Raw genomic sequence first — 18,176 nt, forward strand, 5'->3', positions numbered from 1 at the left:
TGGAGAACAGGCCCTTCTGGATCCTGCACCAGAAAAGGAGAAGGATCAAGTAATAGATCTCTTCGCGGGTCAACTATACGAAATGTCCGATAACTACATCGGGATAGATGCAGACTGTATTTAATTGGTGCTATTGGGTAACAACTTGGGAGCCGAATTCGGGAGAGGGTTTGCTCCTTGAAGTGCACAACAGGTGATTCTTTGTCGACTTGCATTGGGGTTGAGTATAGACTTGTCTCATTGAGGCGAGTTAAGGACAGTAGTGTAAAGTAAACCTGGTTGACAACGATATTGAACCCCACGTCATGAAGAAGAAAGAAAGATATTTGAGAGTCAGGAAGAAACGATCAGGCAGGGCTATGGAATGTCACAATGTAGCCTGGACGGAAACGAACAATGAACTTCGAAAGGGACATGAGGCGTCCTTGGAAAGTCGCATTAAAGTACGAGAAGAACAGGAGGGTGACGAGACAGAGGGTGGTAGAGCTGAGAGATAAAATGGTAAGCATTCGTCTGAAGTGCAAGGAAGCAGTGAAGGTCCTTAATGATACTTTGCTTATATATTCAACAGTGAGCGGGACCTTGATTAATGCGGATTAAGCGTAACAAAACATAGATATAATGACGGTAACAATTATGCGCTGGAAACTTATAAAACATTAAAATAATCATTCGCCTTTTCTAGAAGGGAGATACGTTGTTGAAAGCGGGCGAAAATATTGCTGCCAATTGGGGAATGATATTTGCGGTCTCACTATCCACAGAAGTAGTACCGGAGGATGGGAGGGTGGCAAATGTTTTTTTCTTTGATCTAAGAATTCTCTGAGGATTGTACTGAGAGTTACAGGCCAATGAGTCTTCCGTGAGTTGTTGGCAAGCTATTGGAGAGGATTTTTAAGGAGGAAATTTCTGAGTATCTCGAGAAACGTATTCTGGTTGGGGATAGGCAGCGTGGTTTTGTAATGGATGGTCAGCCTTTATGCCCATGACTGACTCTTTGAAATTGAAAAAAAAAAATACCGCTTAAGTCCGAAGTCGATGTGGGATGTATTAACTCTGTAAGGTGTTTGACCGGGCTAGGCATGGTAGGCACGTTCAGAAAGTTAGATGGCATTCCATCTAGGGAAACCTGGTTTCGTGGACTCAGAATTAGCAAGTTGGCAGATTAGATAGTAATTGGAGGGAATTCTGCCTGGAGGACAGGGACCAGCGATATTCCGCAAGAAGGTATAAAGTTTAGTACAGTTTACTAGTTTAACTCGACTCTGCTGTTACAGTGCTCTGAGAGGCAGACTGTAATCTGACCATCCTGCAGCACTTGGATAATTTACTGATGTCAGCAAAATGGTGAATTTCAGGATGGAACTGCACGTTATACTATATAATCTGAAACCCCGTTTACATAGAACAGGGCGGATGCTACATTAACATCGGAACAACCTTTTCCAATGGAGGCCCCAAAGTCGACATTTAGCAGCATCTTGTGGTGCTATCCAAATATATCGGATGACGTGCAGTTGCATTCTGAGATTCAGCGTTTATCTAAGTGCTGCAGGATGGTCAAATTAAAGTCTGACCAGGCAAGTGAACCAGCATTCCAACATGCCAAAATCAAATTCCTAATTCGAGTACAAATGCATTTATCCTAATACCAATTTCCCTTTGAATAGTGGGTTTATCATACATGGATACCTTTTTACCACGATTCTACCTGGCCGGTGTGAAATCGCCGACTCCCTCTGAAATCAATAACAAGGTAGACAAGTAAAATAACACAATATAACTACACAGGTACATGCAAAACAAAGTGCAAGCATGCGCTTTTCTACGTTCAAAACGGTTGTAGATAACTGGCGCATACAGAATAAACAGTTAAATACCAGAGTGTAATCCCTTATCAGATATTCCAAGGACCAGAGGAAAGAAAGATCGGGGTGGTTGCGGCCCACATACACTGACACTTCATGTAATTTCGGAAAGACCCACTCTCTGAAATTCAGCTCAGTACCTGGAAATGCATTTCACTCATCGAACCAGACTTTTTCAGACAGTCATATCCTGTGATGAAACAGAGGATTAATTCAAACATCCTCTCAATACAAACCTAACAAAGACACGACTGCTTTCCGTTCATTTACGACCGAATTACCTCTCCTTGTTTTTCAAGCGAACCCGCAAACGTCCTGTCCTCGTGAAATATTTTACAATCTCAATGCATTCACATTATAAACTTTTGCAGAACACGTCGTAGTATTAAGTGTTGAAAAGGTTAACAACTAAGCAATAATTAGAATCATTCAAACATTTAAGAAATCCTTTCGAGTTTCAAGCATATGGACGCTGGAGGCTATGAATCGTCTCAAGTTGATATTCAACAATTTAAAACATGCAGTCATCGCGTCACCGAATCCCCAGCGGCTTCCACGTTTTCTGTCCTCTAAATTCCGCTCAAACATAGGATGTAATTTAAATGAAAGTTTAGCTGTATAGAATCATGTTTAGTAATCCCCTGAACCACCGCTGAATGAATATATATTTAACACGGTACTGGTCTCGGCCCGAAACGTCGACAGCGCTTCTCCCTATAGATGCTGCATGGCCTGCCGCGTTCCACAGGCATTTTGTGTGTGTTACTGGGAACATTTGCCTACCAAATCCGGTACGGAACTATCGCTTTTATCACCTAATTAAAGGTACATTACTTTAGTGTGTGTCCTCCCTCATATACTCACGCCTGCACTTACTTATTCACACGCGATAACTTTGCACTGAGTCCCCATGCTGAGTACTCCATACTCCATACTGAGTCTCCATGCTGAGTACTCCATACTCCATACTGAGTCCCCATGCTGAGTACTCTATACTGCATACTGAGTCTCCATGCTGAGTACTCCATACTCCATACTGAGTCTCCATGCTGAGTACTCCATACTCCATACTGAGTCCCCATGCTGAGTACTCCATACTCCATACTGAGTCTCCATGCTGAGTACTCCATACTCCATACTGAGACCCCATGCTGAGTACTCCATACTCCATACTGAGTCTCCATGCTGAGTACTCCATACTCCATACTGAGTTCCCATGCTGAGTACTCAATACTCCATACTGAGTCCCCATGCTGAGTACTCCATACTCCATACTGAGTCCCCATGCTGAGTACTCCATACTCCATACTGAGTCTCCATGCTGAGTACTCCATACTCCAGACTGAGTCTCCGTGCTGAGTACTCCATACTCCATACTGAGTCCCCATGCTGAGTACTCCATACTCCATACTGTCTCCATGCTGAGTACTCTATACTTCATACTGAGCCTCCATGCTGAGTACTCCATACTCCATACTGAGTCTCCATGCTGAGTACTCCATACTCCATACTGAGTCTCCATGCTGAGTACTCCATACTCCATACTGAGTCCCCATGCTGAGTACTCCATACTCCATACTGAGTCTCCATGCTGAGTACTCCATACTGAGTCCCCATGCTGAGTACTCCATACTCCATACTGAGTCTCCATGCTGAGTACTCCATACTCCATACTGAGTCCCAATGCTGAGTACTCCATACTCCATACTGAGTTCCCATTGTGAGTACTCCATACTCCATACTGAGTCCCCATGCTGAGTACTCCATACTCCATACTGAGTCTCCATGCTGAGTACTCCATACTCCATACTGAGTCTCCATGCTGAGTACTCCATACTCCATACTGAGTCCCCATGCTGAGTACTCCATACTCCATACTGAGTCTCCATGCTGAGTACTCCATACTCCATACTGAGTCCCCATGCTGAGTACTCCATACTCCATACTGAGTCTCCATGCTGAGTACTCCATACTCCAGACTGAGTCTCCGTGCTGAGTACTCCATACTCCATACTGAGTCCCCATGCTGAGTACTCCATACTCCATACTGTCTCCATGCTGAGTACTCTATACTTCATACTGAGCCTCCATGCTGAGTACTCCATACTCCATACTGAGTCTCCATGCTGAGTACTCCATACTCCATACTGAGTCTCCATGCTGAGTACTCCATACTCCATACTGAGTCCCCATGCTGAGTACTCCATACTCCATACTGAGTCTCCATGCTGAGTACTCCATACTGAGTCCCCATGCTGAGTACTCCATACTCCATACTGAGTCTCCATGCTGAGTACTCCATACTCCATACTGAGTCCCAATGCTGAGTACTCCATACTCCATACTGAGTTCCCATTGTGAGTACTCCATACTCCATACTGAGTCCCCATGCTGAGTACTCCATATTCCATACTGAGTCTCCATGCTGAGTACTCCATACTCCATACTGAGTCTCCATGCTGAGTACATACTCCATACTGAGTCTCCATGCTGAGTACTCCATACTCCATACTGAGTCCCCATGCTGAGTACTCTATACTCCATACTGAATCCCCATGCCGAGTACTCCATACTCCATACTGAGTCCCCATGCTGAGTACTCCATACTCCATACTGAGTCTCCATGCTGAGTACTCCATACTCCATACTGAGTCCCCATGCTGAGTACTCCATACTCCATACTGTCTCCATGCTGAGGACTCTATACTTCATACTGAGTCTCCATGCTGAGTACTCCATACTCCATACTGAGTCTCCATGCTGAGTACTCCATACTCCAGACTGAGTCTCCATGCTGAGTACTCCATACTCCATACTGAGTCCCCATGCTGAGTACTCCATACTCCATACAGAGTACTCCATACTCCATACTGAGTCCCCATGCTGAGTACTCCATACTCCATACTGAGTCCCAATGCTGAGTACTCCATACTCCATACTGAGTCCCCATGCTGAGTACTCCATACTGAGTCTCCATGCTGAGTATTCCATACTCCAGACTGTCTCCATGCTGAGTACTCCATACTCCATACTGAGTCCCCATGCTGAGTACTCCATACTCCATACTGAGTCCTCATGCTGAGTACTCTATACTTCATACTGAGTCTCCATGCTGAGTACTCCATATTCCATACTGAGTCTCCATGCTGAGTACTCCATACTCCATACTGAGTCCCCATGCTGAGTACTCCATACTCCATACTGAGTCCCCATGCTGAGTACTCCATACTCCATACAGAATCCCCATGCTGAGTACTCCATACTCCATACTGAGTCCCCATGCTGAGTACTCCATACTCCATACTGAGTCTCCATGCTGAGTACTCCATACTCCATACTGAGTCCCCATGCTGAGTACTCCATACTCCATGCTGTCTCCATGCTGAGGACTCTATACTTCATACTGAGTCTCCATGCAGAGTACTCCATACTCCATACTGAGTCTCCATGCTGAGTACTCCATACTCCAGACTGAGTCTCCATGCTGAGTACTCCATACTCCATACTCAGTCTCCATGCTGAGTACTCCATACTCCATACTCAGTCCCCATGCTGAGTACTATATACTTCATACTGAGTCTCCATGCTGAGTACTCCATACTCCATACTGAGTCTCCATGCTGAGTACTCCATACTCCATACTGAGTCCCCATGCTGAGTACTCCCTACTCCATACTGAGTCTCCATGCTGAGTACTCCATACTGAATCCCCATGCTGAGTACTCCATACTCCATACTGAGTCTCCATGCTGAGTACTCCATACTCCATACTGAGACCCCATGCTGAGTACTCCATACTCCATACTGAGTCTCCATGCTGAGTACTCCATACTCCATACTGAGTCCCCATGCTGAGTACTCAATACTCCATACTGAGTCCCCATGCTGAGTACTCCATACTCCATACTGAGTCCCCATGCTGAGTACTCCATACTCCATACTGAGTCTCCATGCTGAGTACTCCATACTCCAGACTGAGTCTCCGTGCTGAGTACTCCATACTCCATACTGAGTCCCCATGCTGAGTACTCCATACTCCATACTGTCTCCATGCTGAGTACTCTATACTTCATACTGAGCCTCCATGCTGAGTACTCCATACTCCATACTGAGTCTCCATGCTGAGTACTCCATACTCCATACTGAGTCTCCATGCTGAGTACTCCATACTCCATACTGAGTCCCCATGCTGAGTACTCCATACTCCATACTGAGTCTCCATGCTGAGTACTCCATACTGAGTCCCCATGCTGAGTACTCCATACTCCATACTGAGTCTCCATGCTGAGTACTCCATACTCCATACTGAGTCCCAATGCTGAGTACTCCATACTCCATACTGAGTTCCCATTGTGAGTACTCCATACTCCATACTGAGTCCCCATGCTGAGTACTCCATACTCCATACTGAGTCTCCATGCTGAGTACTCCATACTCCATACTGAGTCTCCATGCTGAGTACATACTCCATACTGAGTCTCCATGCTGAGTACTCCATACTCCATACTGAGTCCCCATGCTGAGTACTCCATACTCCATACTGAGTCTCCATGCTGAGTACTCCATACTCCATACTGAGTCCCCATGCTGAGTACTCCATACTCCATACTGAGTCTCCATGCTGAGTACTCCATACTCCAGACTGAGTCTCCGTGCTGAGTACTCCATACTCCATACTGAGTCCCCATGCTGAGTACTCCATACTCCATACTGTCTCCATGCTGAGTACTCTATACTTCATACTGAGCCTCCATGCTGAGTACTCCATACTCCATACTGAGTCTCCATGCTGAGTACTCCATACTCCATACTGAGTCTCCATGCTGAGTACTCCATACTCCATACTGAGTCCCCATGCTGAGTACTCCATACTCCATACTGAGTCTCCATGCTGAGTACTCCATACTGAGTCCCCATGCTGAGCACTCCATACTCCATACTGAGTCTCCATGCTGAGTACTCCATACTCCATACTGAGTCCCAATGCTGAGTACTCCATACTCCATACTGAGTTCCCATTGTGAGTACTCCATACTCCATACTGAGTCCCCATGCTGAGTACTCCATATTCCATACTGAGTCTCCATGCTGAGTACTCCATACTCCATACTGAGTCTCCATGCTGAGTACATACTCCATACTGAGTCTCCATGCTGAGTACTCCATACTCCATACTGAGTCCCCATGCTGAGTACTCTATACTCCATACTGAATCCCCATGCTGAGTACTCCATACTCCATACTGAGTCCCCATGCTGAGTACTCCATACTCCATACTGAGTCTCCATGCTGAGTACTCCATACTCCATACTGAGTCCCCATGCTGAGTACTCCATACTCCATACTGTCTCCATGCTGAGGACTCTATACTTCATACTGAGTCTCCATGCTGAGTACTCCATACTCCATACTGAGTCTCCATGCTGAGTACTCCATACTCCAGACTGAGTCTCCATGCTGAGTACTCCATACTCCATACTGAGTCCCCATGCTGAGTACTCCATACTCCATACAGAGTACTCCATACTCCATACTGAGTCCCCATGCTGAGTACTCCATACTCCATACTGAGTCCCAATGCTGAGTACTCCATACTCCATACTGAGTCCCCATGCTGAGTACTCCATACTGAGTCTCCATGCTGAGTATTCCATACTCCAGACTGTCTCCATGCTGAGTACTCCATACTCCATACTGAGTCCCCATGCTGAGTACTCCATACTCCATACTGAGTCCTCATGCTGAGTACTCTATACTTCATACTGAGTCTCCATGCTGAGTACTCCATATTCCATACTGAGTCTCCATGCTGAGTACTCCATACTCCATACTGAGTCCCCATGCTGAGTACTCCATACTCCATACTGAGTCCCCATGCTGAGTACTCCATACTCCATACAGAATCCCCATGCTGAGTACTCCATACTCCATACTGAGTCCCCATGCTGAGTACTCCATACTCCATACTGAGTCTCCATGCTGAGTACTCCATACTCCATACTGAGTCCCCATGCTGAGTACTCCATACTCCATGCTGTCTCCATGCTGAGGACTCTATACTTCATACTGAGTCTCCATGCAGAGTACTCCATACTCCATACTGAGTCTCCATGCTGAGTACTCCATACTCCAGACTGAGTCTCCATGCTGAGTACTCCATACTCCATACTCAGTCTCCATGCTGAGTACTCCATACTCCATACTCAGTCCCCATGCTGAGTACTATATACTTCATACTGAGTCTCCATGCTGAGTACTCCATACTCCATACTGAGTCTCCATGCTGAGTACTCCATACTCCATACTGAGTCCCCATGCTGAGTACTCCCTACTCCATACTGAGTCTCCATGCTGAGTACTCCATACTGAATCCCCATGCTGAGTACTCCATACTCCATACTGAGTCTCCATGCTGAGTACTCCATACTCCATACTGACTCCCCATGCTGAGTACTCCATACTCCATACTGAGTCCCCATGCTGAGTACTCCATACTCCATAATGAGTCCCCATGCTGAGTACTCCATACTGAGTCTCCATGCTGAGTATTCCATACTCCAGACTGTCTCCATGCTGAGTACTCCATACTCCATACTGAGTCCCCATGCAGAGTACTCCATACTCCATACTGAGTCCCCATGCTGAGTACTCCATACTCCATACTGAGTCCCCATGCTGAGTACTCCATACTGAGTCTCCATGCTGAGTACTCCATACTCCATACTGATTCTCCATACTGAGTACTCCATACTCCATACTGATTCTCCATGCTGAGTACTCCATACTCCATACTGAGTCCCCATGCTGAGTACTCCATGCTCCATACTGAGTCCCCATGCTGAGTACTCCATACTCCATACTGAGTCCCCATGCTGTGTACTCCATACTCCATACTGAGTCCCCATGCTGAGTACTCCATACTCCATACTGAGACTCCATACTGAGTACTCCATACTCCATACTGAGTCCCCATGCTGAGTACTCCATACTCCATACTGAGTCCCCATGCTGAGTACTCCATACTCCATACTGAGTCCCCATGCTGAGTACTCCATACTCCATACTGAGTCCCCATGCTGAGTACTCCATACTGAGTCTCCATGCTGAGTACTCCATACTCCATACTGATTCTCCATACTGAGTACTCCATACTCCATACTGAGTCTCCATGCTGAGTACTCCATACTCCATACTGAGCCTCCATGCTGAGTACTCCATACTGAGTCCCCATGCTGAGTACTCCATACTCCATACTGAGTCCCCATGCTGAGTACTCCATACTCCATACTGAGTCCCCATTGTGAGTACTCCATACTCCATACTGAGTCCCCATGCTGAGTACTCCATACTCCATACTGAGTCTCCATGCTGAGTACTCCATACTCCATACTGAGTCTCCATGCTGAGTACTCCATACTCCATACTGAGTCTCCATGCTGAGTACTCCATACTCCATACTGAGTCTCCATGCTGAGTACTCCATACTCCATACTGAGTCTCCATGCTGAGTACTCCATACTCCATACTGAGTCCCCATGCTGAGTACTCCATACTCCATACTGAGTCCCCATGCTGAGTACTCTATACTTCATACTGAGTCTCCATGCTGAGTACTCCATACTCCATACTGAGTCTCCATGCTGAGTACTCCATACTCCATACTGAGTCCCCATGCTGAGTACTCCATACTCCATACTGAGTCCCCATGCTGAGTACTCCATACTCCATACTGAATCCCCATGCTGAGTACTCCATACTCCATACTGAGTCCCCATGCTGAGTACTCCATACTGCATACTGAGTCTCCATGCTGAGTACTCCATACTCCATACTGAGTCCCCATGCTGAGTACTCAATACACCATTCTGTCTCCATGCTGAGGACTCTATACTTCATACTGAGTCTCCATGCTGAGTACTCAATACTCCATACTGAGTCTCCATGCTGAGTACTCAATACTCCATACTGAGTCTCCATGCTGAGTACTCCATACTCCAGACTGAGTCTCCATGCTGAGTACTCCATACTCCATACTGAGTCTCCATGCTGAGTACTCCATACTCCATACTGAGTCCCCATGCTGAGTACTATATACTTCATACTGAGTCTCCATGCTGAGTACTCCATACTCCATACTGAGTCTCCATGCTGAGTACTCCATACTCCATACTGAGTCCCCATGCTGAGTACTCCCTACTCCATACTGAGTCTCCATGCTGAGTACTCCATACTCTATACTGAGTCCCCATGCTGAGTACTCCATACTCCATACTGAGTCTCCATGCTGAGTACTCCATACTCCATACTGAGTCCCCATGCTGAGTACTCCATACTCCATATTGAGTCCACATGCTGAGTACTCCATACTCCATACTGAGTCTCCATGCTGAGTACTCCATACTCCATACTGAGTCTCCATGCTGAGTACTCCATACTCCATACTGAGTCTCCATGCTGAGTACTCCATACTCCATACTGAGTCCCCATGCTGAGTACTCCATACTCCATACTGAGTCCCCATGCTGAGTACTCTATACTTCATACTGAGTCTCCATGCTGAGTACTCCATACTCCATACTGAGTCTCCATGCTGAGTACTCCATACTCCATACTGAGTCCCCATGCTGAGTACACCATATTCCATACTGAGTCCCCATGCTGAGTACTCCATACTCCATACTGAATCCCCATGCTGAGTACTCCATACTCCATACTGAGTCCCCATGCTGAGTACTCCATACTCCATACTGAGTCTCCATGCTGAGTACTCAATACTCCATTCTGTCTCCATGCTGAGGACTCTATACTTCATACTGAGTCTCCATGCTGAGTACTCAATACTCCATACTGAGTCTCCATGCTGAGTACTCAATACTCCATACTGAGTCTCCATGCTGAGTACTCCATACTCCAGACTGAGTCTCCATGCTGAGTACTCCATACTCCATACTGAGTCTCCATGCTGAGTACTCCATACTCCATACTGAGTCCCCATGCTGAGTACTATATACTTCATACTGAGTCTCCATGCTGAGTACTCCATACTCCATACTGAGTCTCCATGCTGAGTACTCCATACTCCATACTGAGTCCCCATGCTGAGTACTCCCTACTCCATACTGAGTCTCCATGCTGAGTACTCCATACTCTATACTGAGACCCCATGCTGAGTAATCCATACTCCATACTGAGTCTCCATGCTGAGTACTCCATACTCCATACTGAGTCCCCATGCTGAGTACTCCATACTCCATATTGAGTCCCCATGCTGAGTACTCCATACTCCATACTGAGTCCCCTTGCTGAGTACTCCATACTGAGTCTCCATGCTGTATTCCATACTCCAGACTGTCTCCATGCTGAGAACTCCATACTCCATACTGAGTCCCCATGCTGTACTCCATACTCCATACTGAGTCCCCATGCTGAGTACTCCATACTCCATACTGAGTCTCCATGCTGAGTACTCCATACTCCATACTGAGTCTCCATGCTGAGTACTCCATACTCCATACTGAGTCCCCATGCTGAGTACTCCATACTCCATACTGAGTCCCCATGCTGAGTACTCCATACTCCATACTGAGTCTCCATGCTGAGTACTCCATACTCCATACTGAGTCTCCATGCTGAGTACTCCATACTCCATACTGAGTCTCCATGCTGAGTACTCCATACTCCATACTGAGTCCCCATGCTGAGTACTCCATACTGAGTCTCCATGCTGAGTACTCCATACTCCATACTGATTCTCCATACTGAGTACTCCATACTCCATACTGAGTCTCCATGCTGAGTACTCCATACTCCATACTGTGTCTCCATGCTGAGTACTCCATACTCCATACTGAGTCCCCATGCTGAGTACTATATACTTCATACTGAGTCTCCATGCTGAGTACTCCATACTCCATACTGAGTCTCCATGCTGAGTACTCCATACTCCATACTGAGTCCCCATGCTGAGTACTCCCTACTCCATACTGAGTCTCCATGCTGAGTACTCCATACTCTATACTGAGTCCCCATGCTGAGTACTCCATACTCCATACTGAGTCTCCATGCTGAGTACTCCATACTCCATACTGAGTCCCCATGCTGAGTACTCCATACTCCATATTGAGTCCCCATGCTGAGTACTCCATACTCCATACTGAGTCCCCTTGCTGAGTACTCCATACTGAGTCTCCATGCTGAGTATTCCATACTCCAGACTGTCTCCATGCTGAGAACTCCATACTCCATACTGAGTCCCCATGCTGTACTCCATACTCCATACTGAGTCCCCATGCTGAGTACTCCATACTCCATACTGAGTCTCCATGCTGAGTACTCCATACTCCATACTGAGTCTCCATGCTGAGTACTCCATACTCCATACTGAGTCCCCATGCTGAGTACTCCCTACTCCATACTGAGTCTCCATGCTGAGTACTCCATACTCTATACTGAGTCCCCATGCTGAGTACTCCATACTCCATACTGAGTCTCCATGCTGAGTACTCCATACTCCATACTGAGTCCCCATGCTGAGTACTCCATACTCCATATTGAGTCCCCATGCTGAGTACTCCATACTCCATACTGAGTCCCCTTGCTGAGTACTCCATACTGAGTCTCCATGCTGAGTATTCCATACTCCAGACTGTCTCCATGCTGAGAACTCCATACTCCATACTGAGTCCCCATGCTGTACTCCATACTCCATACTGAGTCCCCATGCTGAGTACTCCATACTCCATACTGAGTCTCCATGCTGAGTACTCCATACTCCATACTGAGTCTCCATGCTGAGTACTCCATACTCCATACTGAGTCTCCATGCTGAGTACTCCATACTCCATACTGAGTCCCCATGCTGAGTACTCCATACTCCATACTGAGTCCCCATGCTGAGTACTCCATACTCCATACTGAGTCTCCATGCTGAGTACTCCATACTCCATACTGAGTCTCCATGCTGAGTACTCCATACTGAGTCTCCATGCTGAGTACTCCATACTCCATACTGAGTCCCCATGCTGAGTACTCCATACTGAGTCTCCATGCTGAGTACTCCATACTCCATACTGATTCTCCATACTGAGTACTCCATACTCCATACTGAGTCTCCATGCTGAGTACTCCATACTCCATACTGAGTCCCCATGCTGAGTACTATATACTTCATACTGAGTCTCCATGCTGAGTACTCCATACTCCATACTGAGTCTCCATGCTGAGTACTCCATACTCCATACTGAGTCCCCATGCTGAGTACTCCCTACTCCATACTGAGTCTCCATGCTGAGTACTCCATACTGAATCCCCATGCTGAGTACTCCATACTCCATACTGAGTCTCCATGCTGAGTACTCCATACTCCATACTGACTCCCCATGCTGAGTACTCCATACTCCATACTGAGTCCCCATGCTGAGTACTCCATACTCCATAATGAGTCCCCATGCTGAGTACTCCATACTGAGTCTCCATGCTGAGTATTCCATACTCCAGACTGTCTCCATGCTGAGTACTCCATACTCCATACTGAGTCCCCATGCAGAGTACTCCATACTCCATACTGAGTCCCCATGCTGAGTACTCCATACTCCATACTGAGTCCCCATGCTGAGTACTCCATACTGAGTCTCCATGCTGAGTACTCCATACTCCATACTGATTCTCCATACTGAGTACTCCATACTCCATACTGATTCTCCATGCTGAGTACTCCATACTCCATACTGAGTCCCCATGCTGAGTACTCCATGCTCCATACTGAGTCCCCATGCTGAGTACTCCATACTCCATACTGAGTCCCCATGCTGTGTACTCCATACTCCATACTGAGTCCCCATGCTGAGTACTCCATACTCCATACTGAGACTCCATACTGAGTACTCCATACTCCATACTGAGTCCCCATGCTGAGTACTCCATACTCCATACTGAGTCCCCATGCTGAGTACTCCATACTCCATACTGAGTCCCCATGCTGAGTACTCCATACTCCATACTGAGTCCCCATGCTGAGTACTCCATACTGAGTCTCCATGCTGAGTACTCCATACTCCATACTGATTCTCCATACTGAGTACTCCATACTCCATACTGAGTCTCCATGCTGAGTACTCCATACTCCATACTGAGCCTCCATGCTGAGTACTCCATACTGAGTCCCCATGCTGAGTACTCCATACTCCATACTGAGTCCCCATGCTGAGTACTCCATACTCCATACTGAGTCCCCATTGTGAGTACTCCATACTCCATACTGAGTCCCCATGCTGAGTACTCCATACTCCATACTGAGTCTCCATGCTGAGTACTCCATACTCCATACTGAGTCTCCATGCTGAGTACTCCATACTCCATACTGAGTCTCCATGCTGAGTACTCCATACTCCATACTGAGTCTCCATGCTGAGTACTCCATACTCCATACTGAGTCTCCATGCTGAGTACTCCATACTCCATACTGAGTCCCCATGCTGAGTACTCCATACTCCATACTGAGTCCCCATGCTGAGTACTCTATACTTCATACTGAGTCTCCATGCTGAGTACTCCATACTCCATACTGAGTCTCCATGCTGAGTACTCCATACTCCATACTGAGTCCCCATGCTGAGTACTCCATACTCCATACTGAGTCCCCATGCTGAGTACTCCATACTCCATACTGAATCCCCATGCTGAGTACTCCATACTCCATACTGAGTCCCCATGCTGAGTACTCCATACTGCATACTGAGTCTCCATGCTGAGTACTCCATACTCCATACTGAGTCCCCATGCTGAGTACTCAATACACCATTCTGTCTCCATGCTGAGGACTCTATACTTCATACTGAGTCTCCATGCTGAGTACTCAATACTCCATACTGAGTCTCCATGCTGAGTACTCAATACTCCATACTGAGTCTCCATGCTGAGTACTCCATACTCCAGACTGAGTCTCCATGCTGAGTACTCCATACTCCATACTGAGTCTCCATGCTGAGTACTCCATACTCCATACTGAGTCCCCATGCTGAGTACTATATACTTCATACTGAGTCTCCATGCTGAGTACTCCATACTCCATACTGAGTCTCCATGCTGAGTACTCCATACTCCATACTGAGTCCCCATGCTGAGTACTCCCTACTCCATACTGAGTCTCCATGCTGAGTACTCCATACTCTATACTGAGTCCCCATGCTGAGTACTCCATACTCCATACTGAGTCTCCATGCTGAGTACTCCATACTCCATACTGAGTCCCCATGCTGAGTACTCCATACTCCATATTGAGTCCACATGCTGAGTACTCCATACTCCATACTGAGTCTCCATGCTGAGTACTCCATACTCCATACTGAGTCTCCATGCTGAGTACTCCATACTCCATACTGAGTCTCCATGCTGAGTACTCCATACTCCATACTGAGTCCCCATGCTGAGTACTCCATACTCCATACTGAGTCCCCATGCTGAGTACTCTATACTTCATACTGAGTCTCCATGCTGAGTACTCCATACTCCATACTGAGTCTCCATGCTGAGTACTCCATACTCCATACTGAGTCCCCATGCTGAGTACACCATATTCCATACTGAGTCCCCATGCTGAGTACTCCATACTCCATACTGAATCCCCATGCTGAGTACTCCATACTCCATACTGAGTCCCCATGCTGAGTACTCCATACTCCATACTGAGTCTCCATGCTGAGTACTCAATACTCCATTCTGTCTCCATGCTGAGGACTCTATACTTCATACTGAGTCTCCATGCTGAGTACTCAATACTCCATACTGAGTCTCCATGCTGAGTACTCAATACTCCATACTGAGTCTCCATGCTGAGTACTCCATACTCCAGACTGAGTCTCCATGCTGAGTACTCCATACTCCATACTGAGTCTCCATGCTGAGTACTCCATACTCCATACTGAGTCCCCATGCTGAGTACTATATACTTCATACTGAGTCTCCATGCTGAGTACTCCATACTCCATACTGAGTCTCCATGCTGAGTACTCCATACTCCATACTGAGTCCCCATGCTGAGTACTCCCTACTCCATACTGAGTCTCCATGCTGAGTACTCCATACTCTATACTGAGACCCCATGCTGAGTAATCCATACTCCATACTGAGTCTCCATGCTGAGTACTCCATACTCCATACTGAGTCCCCATGCTGAGTACTCCATACTCCATATTGAGTCCCCATGCTGAGTACTCCATACTCCATACTGAGTCCCCTTGCTGAGTACTCCATACTGAGTCTCCATGCTGTATTCCATACTCCAGACTGTCTCCATGCTGAGAACTCCATACTCCATACTGAGTCCCCATGCTGTACTCCATACTCCATACTGAGTCCCCATGCTGAGTACTCCATACTCCATACTGAGTCTCCATGCTGAGTACTCCATACTCCATACTGAGTCTCCATGCTGAGTACTCCATACTCCATACTGAGTCCCCATGCTGAGTACTCCATACTCCATACTGAGTCCCCATGCTGAGTACTCCATACTCCATACTGAGTCTCCATGCTGAGTACTCCATACTCCATACTGAGTCTCCATGCTGAGTACTCCATACTCCATACTGAGTCTCCATGCTGAGTACTCCATACTCCATACTGAGTCCCCATGCTGAGTACTCCATACTGAGTCTCCATGCTGAGTACTCCATACTCCATACTGATTCTCCATACTGAGTACTCCATACTCCATACTGAGTCTCCATGCTGAGTACTCCATACTCCATACTGTGTCTCCATGCTGAGTACTCCATACTCCATACTGAGTCCCCATGCTGAGTACTATATACTTCATACTGAGTCTCCATGCTGAGTACTCCATACTCCATACTGAGTCTCCATGCTGAGTACTCCATACTCCATACTGAGTCCCCATGCTGAGTACTCCCTACTCCATACTGAGTCTCCATGCTGAGTACTCCATACTCTATACTGAGTCCCCATGCTGAGTACTCCATACTCCATACTGAGTCTCCATGCTGAGTACTCCATACTCCATACTGAGTCCCCATGCTGAGTACTCCATACTCCATATTGAGTCCCCATGCTGAGTACTCCATACTCCATACTGAGTCCCCTTGCTGAGTACTCCATACTGAGTCTCCATGCTGAGTATTCCATACTCCAGACTGTCTCCATGCTGAGAACTCCATACTCCATACTGAGTCCCCATGCTGTACTCCATACTCCATACTGAGTCCCCATGCTGAGTACTCCATACTCCATACTGAGTCTCCATGCTGAGTACTCCATACTCCATACTGAGTCTCCATGCTGAGTACTCCATACTCCATACTGAGTCCCCATGCTGAGTACTCCCTACTCCATACTGAGTCTCCATGCTGAGTACTCCATACTCTATACTGAGTCCCCATGCTGAGTACTCCATACTCCATACTGAGTCTCCATGCTGAGTACTCCATACTCCATACTGAGTCCCCATGCTGAGTACTCCATACTCCATATTGAGTCCCCATGCTGAGTACTCCATACTCCATACTGAGTCCCCTTGCTGAGTACTCCATACTGAGTCTCCATGCTGAGTATTCCATACTCCAGACTGTCTCCATGCTGAGAACTCCATACTCCATACTGAGTCCCCATGCTGTACTCCATACTCCATACTGAGTCCCCATGCTGAGTACTCCATACTCCATACTGAGTCTCCATGCTGAGTACTCCATACTCCATACTGAGTCTCCATGCTGAGTACTCCATACTCCATACTGAGTCTCCATGCTGAGTACTCCATACTCCATACTGAGTCCCCATGCTGAGTACTCCATACTCCATACTGAGTCCCCATGCTGAGTACTCCATACTCCATACTGAGTCTCCATGCTGAGTACTCCATACTCCATACTGAGTCTCCATGCTGAGTACTCCATACTGAGTCTCCATGCTGAGTACTCCATACTCCATACTGAGTCCCCATGCTGAGTACTCCATACTGAGTCTCCATGCTGAGTACTCCATACTCCATACTGATTCTCCATACTGAGTACTCCATACTCCATACTGAGTCTCCATGCTGAGTACTCCATACTCCATACTGAGTCCCCATGCTGAGTACTCCATACTCCATACTGAGTCTCCACTCCGTGGGTGTAATGACAGACCGATGAAACATTACCATGGATTTTCTATGTTGTCAGTGCTGCGACAAACTAAAGTTCCGAACGAAATTTATGTGACTTCTGGCTCTGAAATTTCTCGATGTAATGTTGAATAATTAAGCGCTTGGAACACCATTCATGGATCTGACGTAAATGTGGTCAGGTGCTTGGC

The sequence above is a fragment of the Hemitrygon akajei genome, unplaced genomic scaffold (genome assembly GCF_048418815.1).
Source record: "Hemitrygon akajei unplaced genomic scaffold, sHemAka1.3 Scf000057, whole genome shotgun sequence".
Taxonomy (NCBI): domain Eukaryota; kingdom Metazoa; phylum Chordata; class Chondrichthyes; order Myliobatiformes; family Dasyatidae; genus Hemitrygon; species Hemitrygon akajei.